The sequence below is a fragment of the Myotis daubentonii genome, chromosome 13 (assembly GCF_963259705.1).
Source record: "Myotis daubentonii chromosome 13, mMyoDau2.1, whole genome shotgun sequence".
Lineage (NCBI taxonomy): Eukaryota > Metazoa > Chordata > Mammalia > Chiroptera > Vespertilionidae > Myotis > Myotis daubentonii.
Window position 1 is genome coordinate 10,316,265 of NC_081852.1, and position 9,969 is coordinate 10,326,233.

Below are 9,969 nucleotides of genomic sequence, written 5' to 3' on the forward strand. Positions count from 1 at the left end.
AGCATTGCAGGCATGGGTAGAATACAGCTTGCTGACCACGCCTGGTTCCATGAAAAACCACGGAGACTGGCAAAATGACCTAGAACTAGACCCAGCTAGGCAAAATTGCTAAGGCAACCCAGCTGGATGGGGAAAGAAGGTTGAGTACGGGAGACGTGAGCTTTAAAATGTATGGACTGGTGTGGCTCAATGGTTGATCATTGACCTATGAACAGCAGGTCACGGTTTGATTCCCCGTCAGGGCATCTGAGCAGGTTGCAGGCTTGATCCCGGTGTAGGGCGTGCAGGAGGCAGCCAATGGATGATTCTCTTCCATTGTTGATGTTTCCATCTTTCTCACCCGCTCCCTTCCGCTCTGAAATCAATAAAAAATTTTTTTAAAAAAAGTATGGATGTTGCAAAGACAGGCAGCTTGCAGATAACCAGTCATAATGCAGTGAGGCATAGAAAACAATCCCAAGGATGTTGCTAAGGCAGAATTATTTGAAAAAACCAATCAGAAGCTAGCAAACATGTATCTTTCCCCTAGGGCCTAGGCAAAAAAGCCATGCCCTCTCCCCAGCCCCCTGACACTCCTGTGGCAGGAGATATACTCCCCTGAGCTCACATGTCTTATGGCCATGTGGGACTCCACACGTGGACTAATGGACTTTAGTTAGCTTGGACGATGAACTACACCTTGCTGCAGCATGGCATGGAAGCTCTGGACACGGCCTGCTTTTGGAACCCTAGCTGCACTTTTTCCAGGACTGACTTCTCTCCATAAACTTTGCTTCTGCTAACCATTTTTGTCTGTGACTTCATTCTTCGATTTTGCGAGACAACGGACTTGGACCTGAACACCCCATTTTGGTTTCCATGGGAGCATAACATGAGTCTTTTTCTATCTTCTAGGGTGGACTGGATGTCAGGCATCGTGGGAGGCTGAGATTGTCTATTTTGAGGGCTCTAGTGCAGGAGGAAAAATACCCCTTTTTTGTTGTGTTTTTAAGTTATTTGTTGATTTGAAAGAGAGGAGAGAGAGAGAGAGAGAGAGAGAGAGAGAGAGAGAGAGAGAGAGAGAGAGAGGAGAGAGAGATTTCTTGTTTCATTTATTTAGGCATTCATTGGTTGATTCTTGTATGTGCCTTGACCAGGAATCACACGCACAATCTTGGTGTATCAGGAGGCTGCTGTAACCAAGTGACCTACCTAGTCAGGGCAAAATATACCCCATTTGTAAGAGAACCAGAGGTGAGCAGAGGAAATTTGTTCTCTGAGAACTCTCCCATCTGGACCCACTGCCTGGGCTGTCTCCCTCAGGGGTCCCCTTGCTCTTCTTGCCCTCTTGTTGCCAACCCTTTTGGGGCCAGTGACCCAAATGCAGGCCCTTCTGCGCAGGCTAATAGAACTAGAATGAGACGGATCCCTCGGGTCAAGCAGAGTAGAAAGTGTCTTCTTTGCTCAGGAGTGGAGAAGGGTGAGAAATAGGCCTTCTCCCCCAAGGGGGAGGTCAGGGGGCTTTTAAGGGGTTTAAAGTAGGAAGGTGGGATACGGGGGTGATGAATTTCAAAAACAAGGGAGCCGATTTCAGGGAAGAATTGGGGTATGCGGAGCCCAAATGGTTCCCTGGGTATGATTTTAATACGTTAATGAAGACAAATTCCCCGGAGGTACTGCCTTTGAGCTCTCTACTCGGCATGTCTGCAGGTGCCGCGGTTAACCATTGGCAGCTCACTCACTTCCTGTGAGCAAGCACGGCTTGTGAGCTGACATTTGGGAGCAGGAGGGTTTCCTGGATGCTGTCCCTGTGGCACTCGCATGTTCCCCAGGGCCCCTGTGTGCTGAGCGCCTCCTGGTCAAGGGCCCGCAGATCTGGGGCTCACTCCCTTGGAGGACCGCGGGGGTGGGGGTGGGGGTGCGGGGGAGGCAGCCTCACTGCTCACAGGCTGCCTACGCGAGAGCAGGAGTGAGCGGCGGAAGACGGGAGGGAAGGGTGGCCACCTGCAGGGTGGTGGCTGCGGGACCAGGGCTCTCTTCCCGAACTCAGCCTCGGCTGATCGCCAGCGCGTGGGGGAGGCTGCGGGGCGGACCCTTCGCGCAGCGGGGCCTCCGAGCCTTCCGGACAAGGGGGTACAGAAACGGCGTGTGGGTCTCAAGACGGGGAATACTGGGGCCCCCGAGGCAGCCACTCCCTAGGAGTCTGGCGTGAAGGCCCCGCTCCCTTTCACAGACTCGAGCCTCCAGGAACGACTTCTCCCACCTCCAGGAGGTCACATCGCAGAGGCCATTCCTGATTCACGCTCTCCACCTCCTCAAGGAAGGAGTGGAGAAGCAGCCAATCGGAGCAAGGCCGTGGCGGCTTCCAGCCAATCAGCACCTAGGGACGGCCGTTGAGGCGGGCGTCGGTGGGGAGGCAGTGGCGGCGGGGCTCCCCCCGCGCAGCGGTCCCGCCCCCTCGCGCGGATTGGCTGCTGCCGCCCGGCTGCACCGCCCGCCCCCCGCGCTACGCTGAGCGCCCGCTGCTCCGCGCCCTCTCGTGGCGGCCGCGTTCTGGGTTAATCCACCGCTGGGTGTTTGTTGGCTCCTCCGTCCGCTCCGCGGGGCGGGTCATGGGCTCCGGAGGCCGCGGTCTTCAGTAGCAGCGCCTCAGAAGCAGGAGGGGAGCTGAGGTGAGGGGCCTGCAGAGGCGCAGAGCCCGGCCGCGGAGGGCCCGCGGGGCGTGGGGCGGGAGGGCTTCCGGCCGGGAGACTCGGCGTCCTTCTGGGAGGAGAGTGAAGACCTGGCAAGAGAGAAGCGGGGAGGGTTCACAGCGAGGCAGGCGATGCCGCTTCTCATCAACGCTTTCCAGATTCTTTTTAAAATCCTCACCCGAGGATGTTTTTCCATTGATTTTAGGGAGAGTGGAGGAGAGAGGGGAAGACAGAGAAATATCAATGTGAGAGAAACACATGGATCCCATGCGCCAACCAGGGCGCTGGCTGGGAAGGAGCCTGCAACTGAGTTAGGTGCCCTTGTCCGGAACCGAACCGGGACCTTTCAGGGCGCTCCCCACTCAATGCCACCAGCTTTCTCAGCATTACCTCCAAGACCCACCTGTTTCATCCCCCCCTCCCCTCCCCACCCCACTTCACAGCCCGCTTCTAAAGATAAGCCCTCTGCCCAGCTGCGCAGTGGCTGGGCCTCACCTGTGAACCAGGTCATGGTTGCGGCTCCATCCCCAGGAGCGGACATGCAGGAGGCAGCTAATCGATGATTCTCATCATTGATGTTTCTCTCTCTCTCTTCCTCTCTGAAATAAATAACAAATATGTTAAAAAAATAAAACAAGTCTTTCTGGCCCTGGCCGGTTTGGCTCAGTGGATATGATTCAGGTCAAGGTATCCTGCAGTGAGGATTAGCAACAAAAGACAAGAGCAACATAAACCCCTTCGGTGGCCTCACGCTCCCTCCTCCCCCAGCCTGTCTCTATTTCATGGAGTTCCCCATGTCAGTCACTCCCTGATCCTCCTGGCCACACTGGCCCGCTGAGCACCGCACTTGGGAGATTATCTGTGGATGTGCCTCCCCCTGCGGCTGTGACCCCTCCCGGCACTTGTACTCCGCGCTGTGGGTGACAGCAGCGTGGTTCACAGCAGCAGCCTTTGTGCTGCCTGGTGCTCTTCCAGGACTCCCACATGTCAACGCATGTCGCCCTCACAGCCTGTAAGGGCAGATCTCAGCACCCAATTTCAGAACGAGGAAATGGGTGAAGAGGTTAAGTGAAGCGCTGGGCCATGCAGCTGCACGTCTGGCTTCAGGGTGGCTCTTTTTTTTTTTTCTTTCCTGTTACAGTTTACACAGCTCATCACCACACTCGGTATTAAATTGTGCATGTGGATTCTCTTTTCTTTTTTCTCTTCCCCCTTCCTTTCTCCCTCCCTCCCTCCCTCTCTCCCTCTCGCCCTCCCTCCTTTCCTTGTCATTGATTTTATTGGGTGACATAGATTAATAAAATTATATAGGTTTCAGGTGTACAATTCTTTTTTTAAAGTTTTATTGCCCTAGCCAGTTTGGCTCAGTAGATAGAGCGTCAGCCTTCGGACCAAAGGGTCCCAGGTTTGGTTCTGGTCAAGGGCACGTACATTGGTTGCAGGTTCCTCCCCAGTCAGGGCTCTGCAGGAAGCAACCAATTGATGTGTTTCTCTCACATCGACTTTTCTCTCTGTCTTTCCCTCTCTCTTCTACTGTCCCTAAAAATCATGAGAAAATATCCTTGGGTGAGGATTCAAAAAAAATTTATTTTATTGATTTCAGAGAGGAAGGTAGAGGAAGAGAGAGATAGAAACATCAATGATGAGGGAGAATCATTGGTCAGCCACCTCCTGAATGCCTCCCACTGGGGATCAAGCCACAACTGGGGCATGTGTCCTGACCTTGAATTGAACCATGACCTGGTTTATAGGTCAACATTCAGCCACAGCTATGCAGGCTGGGCTCTACCATGCTTTTTTAATTTAATAGATTATAATTTGACTTTACAACTAGTATATTTTCATTCTAATATAATTACTTGACATTTATTTACTGATTCAGTGCTGATTTTTAATTTTTCTATATTAATATTTATTGATGGATTCAACTCTGATTTGCTACTAATGCTATATTTTGAATCACACAATAGGTCTAGCACTTTTCCAGGAACTGGGACTTCTGAATAGGTCAGTGCAAAGCTCCTGCCTCAAATAGCTGATGAATAGGAAAAGGAAATAGATGGTAAAATATTTCAAGTATTGATTGACCCGTGTAGTGAAGACACATAAAATGGCTGAGATGTAGAGTGATGTGGTAGAGAACACCTTTTCTAGGTTGGATGTCCAGAGTTGGCAGTGGTAGGAACAGGTTTAAGACATTTGTATGCCACAGTCATAAATTTCCCTTTGCATTTTTTTCTGATTAAACTGAGCCAATGAAGTGAAATATATATCCAGATTTTAGATTAGAGTATAATTTATAAAAAGAGTTTCTTATCTAGAACTAGTGGCTCTAATCCCAAGAAATGTCTTTCAATGTGATTTGTTTATCTACATCTTTATATGTTAGTTATAATAAGATTAAGTATCTGATAAGAAGAATTATTTACATATTTGGCAGTAATAAAATAAAAGAATGTTTTTCCTGGCACTGAATGTTGAAGTTGAAAGACTAAAAACAGTGGCTCAAATGACCAAAGACACTATGATTAGGAAGGATCTACATTTAAGCCTATCTGTGTTTTGTTTTTAGCATTGAATGTCACTATGAATGTCAGTAGTTTTTAGAAGCTTGTCTGTAAATAAAGAATGCATTACAAGTATTCAAATGCAATATAAGCTTCACAGAGTCTTTCCACTGCAATAGCTAATTTAAAAACCCTGCAGTCATTTGTTATGTAGTTTTATCAGCGAAGGGGCTAGTGTTGTGTTCTACTCCAATCAGACTACAGAAGGGAATAAAAAGCCTGGCTGGTGTGGCTCAGTTGGTTGATCATCCCGTGCACCAAGAGGTCTTTGGTTAGATTCCCTGTCAGGGCACATGCCCAGATTGCCTGTTCAGTCCCCAGTAGGGGACGTGTACCTATGGATGTTTCTCTCTCATTATGTTTGTCTCTCCCTCTCTCTAAAAATAACAATAAAAAATATTTTATAAAGAGAATATCAAGTACCTTCAAGCAATGTGAACTAATAAGAAGTTGAAGTATAGTAACAATGGAAAAAAATCATATTTAAAAATTAAATAGCAGCCCTGGCCTAGTGGCTTGGTTGGAGTTAGTTGGAGCTGGTTGGAGTGTTGATCATTGCCCGTGCACCAAAAGGTGCGTTCAAGTTCTTAGCACACTAGTAAAATATTAATATCTTAACTTCTGATGATCAACACTGGAATTTTCCACAGTGAGGGTCTGAAGCCATGCCCTCTACCACACAGCTCTTGGAGAACCAGTTTGGCCACTAGGGATGGGTGGAGTTGACAGTATTATACTTTTTCATTGATGGTGTTAGGACTAAAAGGGGTTACATGCTAACCTGGCTAGTTTAGCCACCGCCTGCATGGTGGCCTTGCAAACTCAGAGACTTAAATAACCACAAAGGATGGTCTGAAATGAAAACCTTCTTTTAAAAATATATATATATTTTATTGATTTTTCAGAGAGGAAGGGAGAAGAATAGAGACAGACACATCTATGAGGGAGAAACATCCATTAGCTGTCTCCTGCACGCCCCCTAGTGGGGATCGATCCCACAACCAAGGTACATGCCCTTGACCAGAAATGAACCCGGGATTCTTCAGTCTGCGGGCCAATACTCTATCCACTGAGCCAAACCGGTTAAGGTGAATTAGAATCTTTTTAACAAAGAGCATTTTTTGGTGGGTAGTCATGTCCTAAACGAGTATCTTCCCTGACAAAGGTCAATCTTTACCTTAAATGAGCCTGTCGTCTTTTTGCATCTATAATAACATATCTTTGGAATGGCGAAGTGATTTTCCTTTTTCCAGACCCCTCAAAGCACAGGCACCACTCTGTGGAGACCGCAAATCCCCTCATTGTTATTGAGTTAATTGTTGACTGTTAACTATTCTGCACCCACTAAGTAAAAGGAGTGTCTATCATTTTACTTTTGACCTAATCCCAGAGGTTTCTCTGCTTTGCTTCCTCCTACCTCCCTAATCTATCACCAGTGGATTTCATGTAAACCACTTACTTTTCCTCTTTTGATTGTAATGTATAAAGGTGCAAAACTGTCATTCTCTGGAGCATCATCTCAATCCGTTGAGATTTTGCTTCCTAGCAATTATTGACAGTTTTGTCTCAAATAAACTCACAAAAATTCTTCATAGGCTTGAATGTTTCTTACATTGACATAACTAAGACCTTCTAGCTCCTAGGTGTGGACAGAGTGGGGTGCATGGGTCTCAATTCCATTCCTAAATTGGTTCACCTGCATTGGAAAACGTTCGGCATGGCTTCAGACAATTGAAGGTGTGCAAACATGGTGCCCAGCAGCGATGCCCCGGGTGAGTCCTTAATAGTACAGTAGCACCTGCACCAGAAGAAGTGCTCATCGTAGAAGTGGGATCTTAAGGTGGTCCAGTGCTATAAGTTCTCTATGAAAAGAACACAAAATTATGAACATAAAATGTTTGTGTCTTTTCTTTTAATCTGAAGGAAAACATGTTCAGGGCTTCTAAACGATAAAGAGAAAATGTTGGCGTAGACTGGTATTCAGTCTGGTGCCAAACTTCCAATAGATTCAAATCCACATAAGAATTTTATTCAAAGAGGCAATCCTAATAGAGTAATCCTTCAACCTTCTAAAAATTTGCTGTTTCAAAAAACAAAAACACATTTGTGTCAAAGTTTATTTTCTTTTAAAAATATATTTTTTATTGATTTCGGAGAGGAAGGGAGAGGGAGAGAGAGATAGAAACATCAATGATGAGAGAAAATCATTGATCAGCTGCCTCTTGCACACCCCCTTCTGGAGACCAAGACCGCAACTTGGTCATGTGGCCTGACCAGGAATCGAACTGTGAGACCGCCTGGTTCATAGGTTGAAGCTCAACCACTGAGCCACTCTGACTGGGCCTGACTGCTTCTTCTAATTTTTTTTTTTTTATTTCTATGTCCATTTTAATGTTGTTGAAGTTCTCACTAAGTTCCTTGAACATCCTGATAACCATTGTTTTGAACTCTGTATCTGGTAGTTTGCTTGCCTCCATTTCATTTAGTTCATTTTTTGGAGATGTCTCCTGTTCTTTTATTTGGCACTAGGGGCCCGGTGCATGAAATCATGCACCTTGAAAGGAGCCATGGGCAGCAATGCTGCAGTGGGCACAGGAGCGGGTCTCGGCCCATCCTCTGCGCCCCCACTGCGGCCCATGGTCTTCTGTCTGCCAGCAGCCGGTGCGAGTAGGGGGAGGTGGAGAAGCCCTGAGAGGCAGTTGGGCCTGGCCAGCAGCCCCTGCCCTGTCTTGGGGCGATTGGGGCTGGGCCAGCACTGGCAGTGGATGCAAGTGTCAGGCGGGACCATGGAGCACGGGGCCGACGCCCGCCATGTTCTGTGCGTGCCCTCTGGTGGTCAGTGCATGTCATAGCGAGCGGTCGAACTCCTGCCCGACGGAACAATTTGCATATTAGGCTTTTGTATATAGAGATGTTTCTTTGTCTCCACATTTTGGCTGCTTCCCTAAGTTTGTTTCTCTGTATTAGGTAGATCTGCTACATCTCCCAGACTTGTGCACAGCCTCCCCAGTCACCTAAGCTGGGTGTTCCAGGTGTGCCTCTGTGTTCACTGTGTGCACTGTCCTTTGGTAGCTGAGCCTTGATTGCTCTTGGTGTCAGTGGCAGGGATTGACCCTTAGGCTGATTGGCTGCAAGGACTGGCTGCAACTATAGCAGAGGAGCTGCTGTGCAGGAGCCAACCCTATGGAGCAGGACTTGCTTCAGTGGAACTTTGGTGCTCACCAAGTCCATTGCTTAAGTGTATCACATATGGAAGTGGTAGGGTTGTAATTAGGTGTGGTCTGAAACTGTCTACCAGGCACACTGGCTCTGGGGCCTTCTTAGAGGTGCAAGGTCAGCCACTGCCTGTGCCCTGCCTGGGGCCCACACAGAACAAGCTACAGACCAATCTGCAATGGCTGCTACTTGTGCTGGGCTTGGAGATGCCCCAGAGAGGCCAAGCTGAGAATCAAGGCTGACTATACCCTGTGTCTTTAGATTTGAACATTTAAACCATTTGCATTTAAAGTAATTGTTGTGCCATGGCTAGTTGTTCAGTGGTTAGAGCATTAGCCTGCAGATTGAAGGGTTGTGCGTTCGATTCCCGGTCAAAGACACGTACCTCGGTTGGAGGCTTTGTCCCTGGCCCTGGTCAGGATGCCTGTAGGAGGCAACCAATCAGTGTGTCTCTCTCACATTGGTGTTTCTCTCTCTCTCTCTCTCCATCTCCCTCTCTCCTTCCCTCCCTCTCCTCCATCCATTTTGCTCTCTCTAAAAATAAATGCTAAAATATCCTTCGGTGAGGATTAAAAAAAGAAAAAGTAATTGTTTTTTTCTCTTTTAAATGAGTTCAGAGAGGAAGGGAGAGGGAGAGATAGAAACATTAATGATGAGAGAAAATCATTGATTGGCTGCCTCCTGAACACCCCTAACTGGGCATTGAACCTACAACCTGGGCATGTGCCCTGACCAGAAATCAAACTGTGACCTCCTGGTTAATGCTCAACCACTAAGCCCCACTGGCTGGGCAGTAATTGTTGATAAATATGTATTTATTGCCATTTTATTATTTATATTTTTTATCTTTTCTTTTTCTTCTTAAAGGAGGCCCTTACCCTGGCTGGTTTGGCTTAGTGGATAGAATGTTGGCCCGTGGACTGAAGGGTCCCAGGTTCGATTCTGGTCAAGAGCATGTACCTCGGTTGTGGCTCAATCCCTGGTCCTGGTTAGGGTGCATGGGGGAGGCAACCAATCAATGTGTCTCTCTCACATCGATATTTCTCTCTCTGTCTCTCCCCCTCCCTTCCACTCTCTCTAAAAAAAAAAAAAAAAAAGGAAAATAAAATATTCACATAAATATGTTTAAAAAAATAGAAGACCCTTTAACATTTCTTATAATACTGGTTTGGTGGTAATGAACTTCTTTAGCTTTTTCCTGTCTGAGATGCTCTTTATCTGTCCTTCAATTCTAAATGATAGCTTTGCTGGGTAGCCCTGGCAGGGTAGCTTAGTTGTTTAGAGCATTGTCCTGATATGCCAGAGTTGTGGGTTCAATCCCTGGACAGGGCACACACAAGAATCAACCAATGAATGTGTTAATAAGTGGAAGAACAAATCACCCCCCCCCCTCTTCCTTCCTCTCTATCAAATCAATAAAAAAAAAATTAAATGATAGCTTTGCTGGGTAGAGTAATCTTGGTTATAGGTCTTTGCTTTTTCCATCACTTTGACTATTTCGTGCCAATCCCTTC

General features: G+C 47.3%; 1 long non-coding RNA gene across 1 annotated transcript; it reads left to right on the forward strand.

The window, feature by feature from the left end:
* Positions 1-1,061: 1,061 nt before the first annotated feature.
* LOC132214753 (uncharacterized) lies at positions 1,062-7,764 on the forward strand. The gene is made up of 3 exons (XR_009448346.1): positions 1,062-2,651; positions 4,643-4,679; positions 6,145-7,764. It is a non-coding gene; the product is annotated as an uncharacterized LOC132214753 (long non-coding RNA).
* Positions 7,765-9,969: the final 2,205 nt, after the last annotated feature.